Below are 6,917 nucleotides of genomic sequence, written 5' to 3'. Positions count from 1 at the left end.
TTAGTTTTTAACACTCAGTTGGCTGCAGGGGCCTGAAGGCAGCAGGAGGAGGGGATTTCTTTTTTTCCATTGGTCACCATCCCTTAAGAGAAGCATGACGTCAACGAAAGACTCAATAACTGCACTCAACGCGTTTCAATAACTATTACACACAAACAGACATATGCACACACATATACATACACACACACACACACGCACTCAGGGCGCCTTTGAATCCATCTGTTTGCCTCCTTTCAAACTGTCGTTCCAAGACAGATGAGATTTTGAATAATTAGTTTTTGATTATGAAGTATTGGAAATGAATTTGTGCTTTGAAGTGTAACGTCATAATTTACTGTCACCGATAATGACCGTGTTTGCCATTAACAGAAAGGACATGGCGCTGTACAAATGTCACAACAGCAGGACTACAAATAATGTATGAGAATAGACTCGCAGAGTGCATCGGTGTTTTTTTTTTATCGCTTTACTGAAAATAACTCTTTCAGTTCATATATAGTGAAGTCGCTCAGTATTCAGATAACCTTTATTTTAAATGCACGCACTCGATATAGAAATGGTAAAAGTAAAGTCAGATTTCCTGAAGACTACATATGTGTATTTGGGTTAAGCTAAACACAAACCGCAAGGGCAAGTAAAACCTTTACACAGTCGCTAACACACTACCCTGTGTGCATCTGTACTACCTTGTCACAGCGCACGGACCTGTTTATCTCTTAAGGCCACTTTTCCCACTTCGGCGTCTCTCCTGCAAACTGCGCGTTCACGCGCTTCTCAGGCCAGCCCAGTATCCCGGGCGCTCGCTCCCGCGCCAGGCTGGTGGAAAAAACTGCAGCGGCTGTTGCTGGAGCCACGCAGAGAGGAGCGGTGTGGGAGAAATCACGGGCACTGGCAAGAGTTGAGCGGCACACACTCACACAGTCGCACAACACAGGCAGATTTAGTCGTTATTCCTGCCGAGGGCGACGCTGTCAGAAGCGGGGTTCATGGCTGCCAAGAAGTGATAGTATCGACGAGGAGCTCTTCGCCGTTCAAAAAAGGTATGGAAAAGTTAGCTATGGGTTCATTTTTCGCCCCCCTTCGCAAAATTGAAAGTGTCTCAGCCACAAGTCTCGCTAGTTTCTTGCGGCTGCCCAAGTTCCAGGTTGTCAGCGAGGGTATGTCGTGTCTTTGAGGAGGGAAACCACCCCCCCCAAAAACTAGCGGTTCCTTGTTGTAATGTCAGATTTGAGCAGGATAGAGATGTGAGGAGAAGCCAGCGGAGAAGTTTGCTAGCCGTGCTCTGCGTCAGCGAACTGAGAGCTAATCAGTGACTGCGTGCTGACTTTGTAACATAGCTGCTGCTGCTGTCATAAGTTGAGTGAGTGAAGGCTGAAGTGGAGGGCTACAGATCAGTTTGTTTAAGAACAAACGCACAAACAAAAAGATGCCACTCGTGTGTGGTTTTGCGTACACCTGGTGTGGAATTGAGCCCGTCCCCAAAACACAGCTTGGCCGTGTTTACAGAACAGGATAGGCAGAGCTCAGCTTTAAACTGCTGACCAAACAGGGGTCCAGGGAACACCAGGGGTCTTTTAGTGGGAAATGGGATCGTGTGTGTGCGTGTGAGAGAGAGCGAGGGAGAAAGAGAGAGAGAGAAGTCACCACCCTGAATGGGGATAACAAACACAGTGGAAAGAGGATGTTTCGCTATTCTCAGCACTGTTACTTTCCTCCCCGCCGAACACTCGTGCATTTATGTGCAGATTATATGCAACAAAACTAAAAAAAAAATCAACTTTCTGTCACATGCATGTAGTACCCCTATAGATTGTACTGTTTTAATGCATAAACTGCATGTATTTAAAGATCACCTCCTGGTTGTTTGGAGTGAGTGGGTTGCTAGAGTCCTCCTTGCAATACTGATAAACAGGTGTCATTCTTCCCACTCAGAGATTCAACTGATTGTTAACACTGGGCTTCATGATCACATGATCATCTTACAAAAAAAAAAAAAAACCCAAAAGAAAGAAAAGAGAACCCGATCCTCCTGTATCCCACTCAACTAGCCATTTAAATCAAACCCCACAGTGGGACCTGTGTTGCATAAAATAGATGCTGTTGTCCTGCATTTCACTGGGACTGCTTTTCAAATGCATCTGTTTGTTGTGTCAGCTTGTTTTTTTCTGTTTTGTTTCTTTAATATGGCCTAATCACAAGGCTGAAATCATAATCTACAGCTTTAAATATAATACAGAATTCACCACTAGTGTTGTGAAAACCTTCCTTAGTATCTACTGTTATCTACTGCTAGCTAGTTTATTGTGATGGTGCTGTTTTTTGTTTTTTTTATGTTGCTCTTTGTTGTTTTCTTTCTCTTCTGTTTTTTTTTCTCCATACAGGTGATCCAGGTGTTTTGTTTTTTTTTTCTTTCTTCCCCCCCTTCTCACCGTCTCTTCTCCCCTTTGGTTTTCTTTCTGTCCCTCTCTTTCTTTCATTCTTTCTCCTTGTCCTATCCCCCAGTCATGTCTGTCCCGTTTGTAGCAACCGAAAATAAAATAAATTCATAATTATAATAAAGGTCAATCAAATGGACCAATATGGCAAGGCCATGATGATCCACGTGGTAAAATAAATCCGTTTGGCATCTTTCTTGGCCTTAAGACAACAATTCTGATGGCTAAAGATCCAAACGGGACACACAAAAAAAAAAAAGAAAAGAAAAAAAACAAAACAAAAAAAACCCTTCCTTAAATTGCTACCTAAAAACTGAGCTCGAGCACCCTTTTTTAAAAAAAGTGATACTCCATCTGTCGAGCCAGGTGTGTTATCTGTAGTCAACTGTCTGTCCCGTTGTTTTTGAAGATCGTCATGGATTCTGCATTACTTTTAAAGAGGAGGAAAAACAAGAATTGCCAGATTTCTTAAAATACCCTTTACTTTGGTCTAATTAAGTATCAATTGGTCTGGTGTTTTGTTTTGATTTTTTTATCGCTGATTGTAAAAGTAAAACTTTCTTCTGTTTCAGTGTTACGAGTCACTGCCAGCAAAAGTTGACAGAAGCGGACGCTGAGCTCTTGATAAACGAGCTCTGCTTTGTGCGTTCATGTGGGATTGAGGTTGTCGGTCCTTGTTTTTACTTGCTCCTTTCTTTTGTTTTGATTACAATGTCAACAAAGGTGGGCATCTGGGATTGTTACCTCACCCGGTGGAGGCAGACGAGAGGGAGGCCAAGTTGCCGATCTCAGATTTCCCTTCTGATAAGTGCCCTGTGGATGCTTATCCCCCGTCCTGAAGTGTGCGAACACAAAAATTGTTGGATTGTTTGCAGTATCTCAAAGTTGCACACATACCTGACATTCTTTGTGGTGAGCAACAAGAAGATAGTGTTTTCTCTGGTTGACGGAGCTGCAAGAGGTTTTGTGATTCGCTGTTTGACTGATGGAGGTGCAGTCTGGCAGTAGGGCTATATGCTGAGGTGATTGGAGCAAGATATAATAGCATTTTCTTTCTTTCTTTTTTTTTTTGCCTTTGACCTTGCTGTTTGCCCATCACAGATTGTCAGGTGTGGTGCTGATCTATGCTACCAAACTGTAAATGATATAAATGGGATCTAAATGACCTTTTACGTTATACTGGGCTCCTTTTTGTAAATGCCTTGGATGATGCGTTGGCTCGGTGACATGTCTCAGAATGTTTTTGTGTTGTGAACTGGAATTAAAGTTGTCTTTGTTAGCTGGTTAGTTCAGTGACTCAGAGTTTTGCCTGAACAGGGCGTCATTCCTATTTGTTTGTCAAATACTATTTGTTTGTTTGTTTTTAAAGTGGATCCTGGTACAGTTTTTTTTCTCAATAAATAAAACAGCCTGTGGATTTGCAAAAAAAAGTTGTTGTATGAAAACTTAACAGTGCAAACTTTAGTCAGGTGTAACCAAGAATATGACTCACAATGGCTGAAGAATCTTCATCAGTAGATTATTTGTTGCCTTATTGTTCATTTCACGGGGTCAGTAATATTATCCCTCTGGATAGGAAGTTTACAGTGTTGTTTTTTGAATGTTTTATGAAATTGAAAACATACAAACATGATTTCGCTCTCCATAAATTACTGTAGTTTGAGCTAATGAGCTTTGTGTTTAAACATCGTTACTCTGGTACAGAGCAGCGTGACAGCGCTGAACACATTAAAGTAAAATATGTTATGGATTAATCTGAGTCTCATGATGAGGTCGGTATATTGATGAAGCTTTATTGATGTCAGTGCCTGGTGCCTAATGTTGGATATTATTCGAAAAAAGTCAGTTTATTACACATTACTTGTTACTTACACAGGTGCTGCATTACTCTGGTGTTACTTCATAGCACGTCCTGAGATACACTGCTGCATAATTGCAATATTACCTATACCTTTAATGAGGTTTTTCATATTTAAGTGAAAACACAAAGTCGAACAGCAAATCAATATGGGAGCGCCCATGTTGTGTCCAGTTGGAGCATAGGGGTTTAGGGTTGGAATTTTTAAACTCAGTTAGCTGTGTGCACAAAATTTAGATGTCTGAGCAGTAAGAAAATAACTTTCTTACAGTCCCACAGCTTTCTTATTCTTCCTGCTGATCGCTCATTTCTTTCTGCCTCTGTCTACCTCGAGGTTCTATACGATTTTGTTAGTGCATCCCACTCTGCTGCAGCTTTTAGGCATTTATCAGCCAGAATTGACACGGAGGCACATTTATGCAATACAAAGTCGTTTTCCTCCGGTGTGGGTGGGACTTAATTGAGCTCACGTATTTTCTGGCAACTTGATCTTTTAGTGCTGCTGTTTGGAGGTTATTGAAGTGCGTTATGTGGGACTGCATGGTTAAGTCTGTGTTAGAGATTTGCAGTATGCATCATCCTTGCTTAACTGCAGAAAACCCGTCATGAATTGAAAGTTATTCTCACACCCTTAGTCTGTCATTTCATTAGAACCTGTGTTTGTTTTTGTTTCAGTTTACAAGAAATAATGCTGATAATTGGTGTTATTATAAAGGTGTTTGCTTTGCAGAAAATTCAGCAACCTAAAAAAAGGTAATTTCTCAGATGGTAGAAGGTATAAGTATGACTGGACTGAAACAAATCTGTCAAGGAAGTGTCATGTGACACCATGACCTTTGATCCTTGACCCCTGAGCTTGCTCTGGGACAAAGGTTTAGCAAGGTAACAGGTGTGACCCAGGGGTTATGAGATGTACACACATACAACTGCTCAAAGGCATTCCTGTTGTATAAAAGTAGCAGTGGTACCAGATTCAGATCTTATTACTGCAGCTTTTAACCTGGATTTTACGTCAAAGTGAGGTTTATATTTTATGTCTTTCACTCTCTATCAGGTTCATCTTTGCATTCCTGATATACGTTGAGATTGGGGGCAGTAGGCTTTTGACTTAAGTACTTTAAACTCCTTGTGGTTCATGTGAATATTTACTTTATTGCCATTTTGTACTTCAGTGCCACTACAGTTACTTTGGACTGATGATGAGCAGTTAGTGCAGTCCAGCGCAAATATAGCTACAACGGTGAAAGATTTACTCATGTATCAGTATTAATAATGATACAGTCTATCAGTGATTGGGACTATTTTCCTGCATTGATTATCTTTATACAGATTACCATAAGGATGTAAATATTTTTTTTCTCATAAGTAATTTTGCTTAGTACTTTCTTGTAGACAGGCACACCATGAAGGAGTAGTTGTTATACTATTTCTGAGCCTGCTTACAAGATCCACATGTGCTTTGCAGTGACTGTGCTCTGCGGTCACATGGATGGCACATGGATGCCCCCACAGTGCCTCTGTGACCAAAGTTGAGCCTCACACAATGGATCTGGAAACCCCCACCACTGTCGTTAACATTTATTTCAATATTCCACACTCAGTTGTCCGTGCATACACAAATAAAGCCTAGCTGAAGCACACAGAATTTATGGGAAAAACATCAGTATCAGAATGAGAATCAGTGACATTCTCAGGATTTCATACTGGTAACATTTTAGTATACAATGTGTGTAGTTCATCTAATTCCTGGAAAAAAACAAAACGCAAACTTGAAACAACTAATGTAATTCTTCTCTATGCTGCTAACTTAGAAGTCCAACACACATTACAGGCAGCTGTGGTGAAGTTAGCCTGGCAACAGTCGAGTAATGGAGCCATGAAGCAGTCACGCTTCCTGTGACCGGGCATGTGTAGTGTTTGTTGTGGACACAATCAAGAAAACTAGTTGAAAGTACATGTTGCTACCAGGATTGCATGGACTGAAGTTTAGCTGTCAAGACTTCTACCAGTTGACAGAAACAATCTAGTTTTATATCTTTGTTTTTTTGGTCAAAATGTATTATTTCAGTATAAGTAGCAAACTTGTTTAAAATTCACACATACCTCTTTTTTTATTTTTTTATTTATTAAATGTCACAGTCCTTGTTCACCTTGTTACAGTGTGAGGCATTTGGCCATGTTGCTGTTTCACAGCAAAAACACTCCTGATTTTAGAAGGTCATTGGATCCTGATAAAGTGCAGTGTGGGCTAGAAGCCATCTCCAAATCTTCAGCTCTGTCTATGATCGAGGCAAAGCTGGAGCCCGATTGTGTTTTGTTTGGGAAGTCTGGTCTCGGTGTAATTCATGCTGGCAGCTCCAGGTCGCGACTTCTGAGTACATTTTGCAGCTATCAGGCAATAACACAGCGCTTACCAAAAGTCAGTGTAATGTCATCCAAGTCATCCAGGTAGGAAAATGTCAGAAGAAGTTCAAATGAATTTACTGGATGAACGGCAGAACTATTGTTATTGTTGACTATTGTTATTTTTTTAGTCATTCATGAAATCAGAGATATTTCATGTATTCAGTAATACAGTGTTAGTAGCTGGAAATACAACTGACATTTTTCAGTTTTTTCTC

At 40.7% G+C, this 6,917-nt stretch overlaps 1 protein-coding gene across 3 annotated transcripts in view; it reads left to right on the top strand.

Annotated features, from left to right (window-relative positions):
* The first annotated feature begins 713 nt into the window (after nt 1-713).
* The window catches only part of peak1 (pseudopodium-enriched atypical kinase 1), a 104,537-nt gene continuing 98,333 nt past the window's right edge, over nt 714-6,917 (top strand). For all 3 annotated transcript variants that reach the window (XM_084934023.1, XM_084934021.1, XM_084934022.1), the window contains exon 1: nt 714-1,043. The gene's annotated coding sequence lies outside the window, so the exon portion shown is untranslated. The remainder of the gene's footprint in view (nt 1,044-6,917) is intronic.

The sequence above is a fragment of the Perissodus microlepis genome, chromosome 7 (genome assembly GCF_051167445.1).
Source record: "Perissodus microlepis isolate ML-2025 ecotype Zambia chromosome 7, ASM5116744v1, whole genome shotgun sequence".
NCBI lineage: Eukaryota > Metazoa > Chordata > Actinopteri > Cichliformes > Cichlidae > Perissodus > Perissodus microlepis.
The sequence above is the reverse complement of the archived record's forward strand: the minus strand, read 5'-3'. Positions and strand labels throughout refer to the sequence as shown.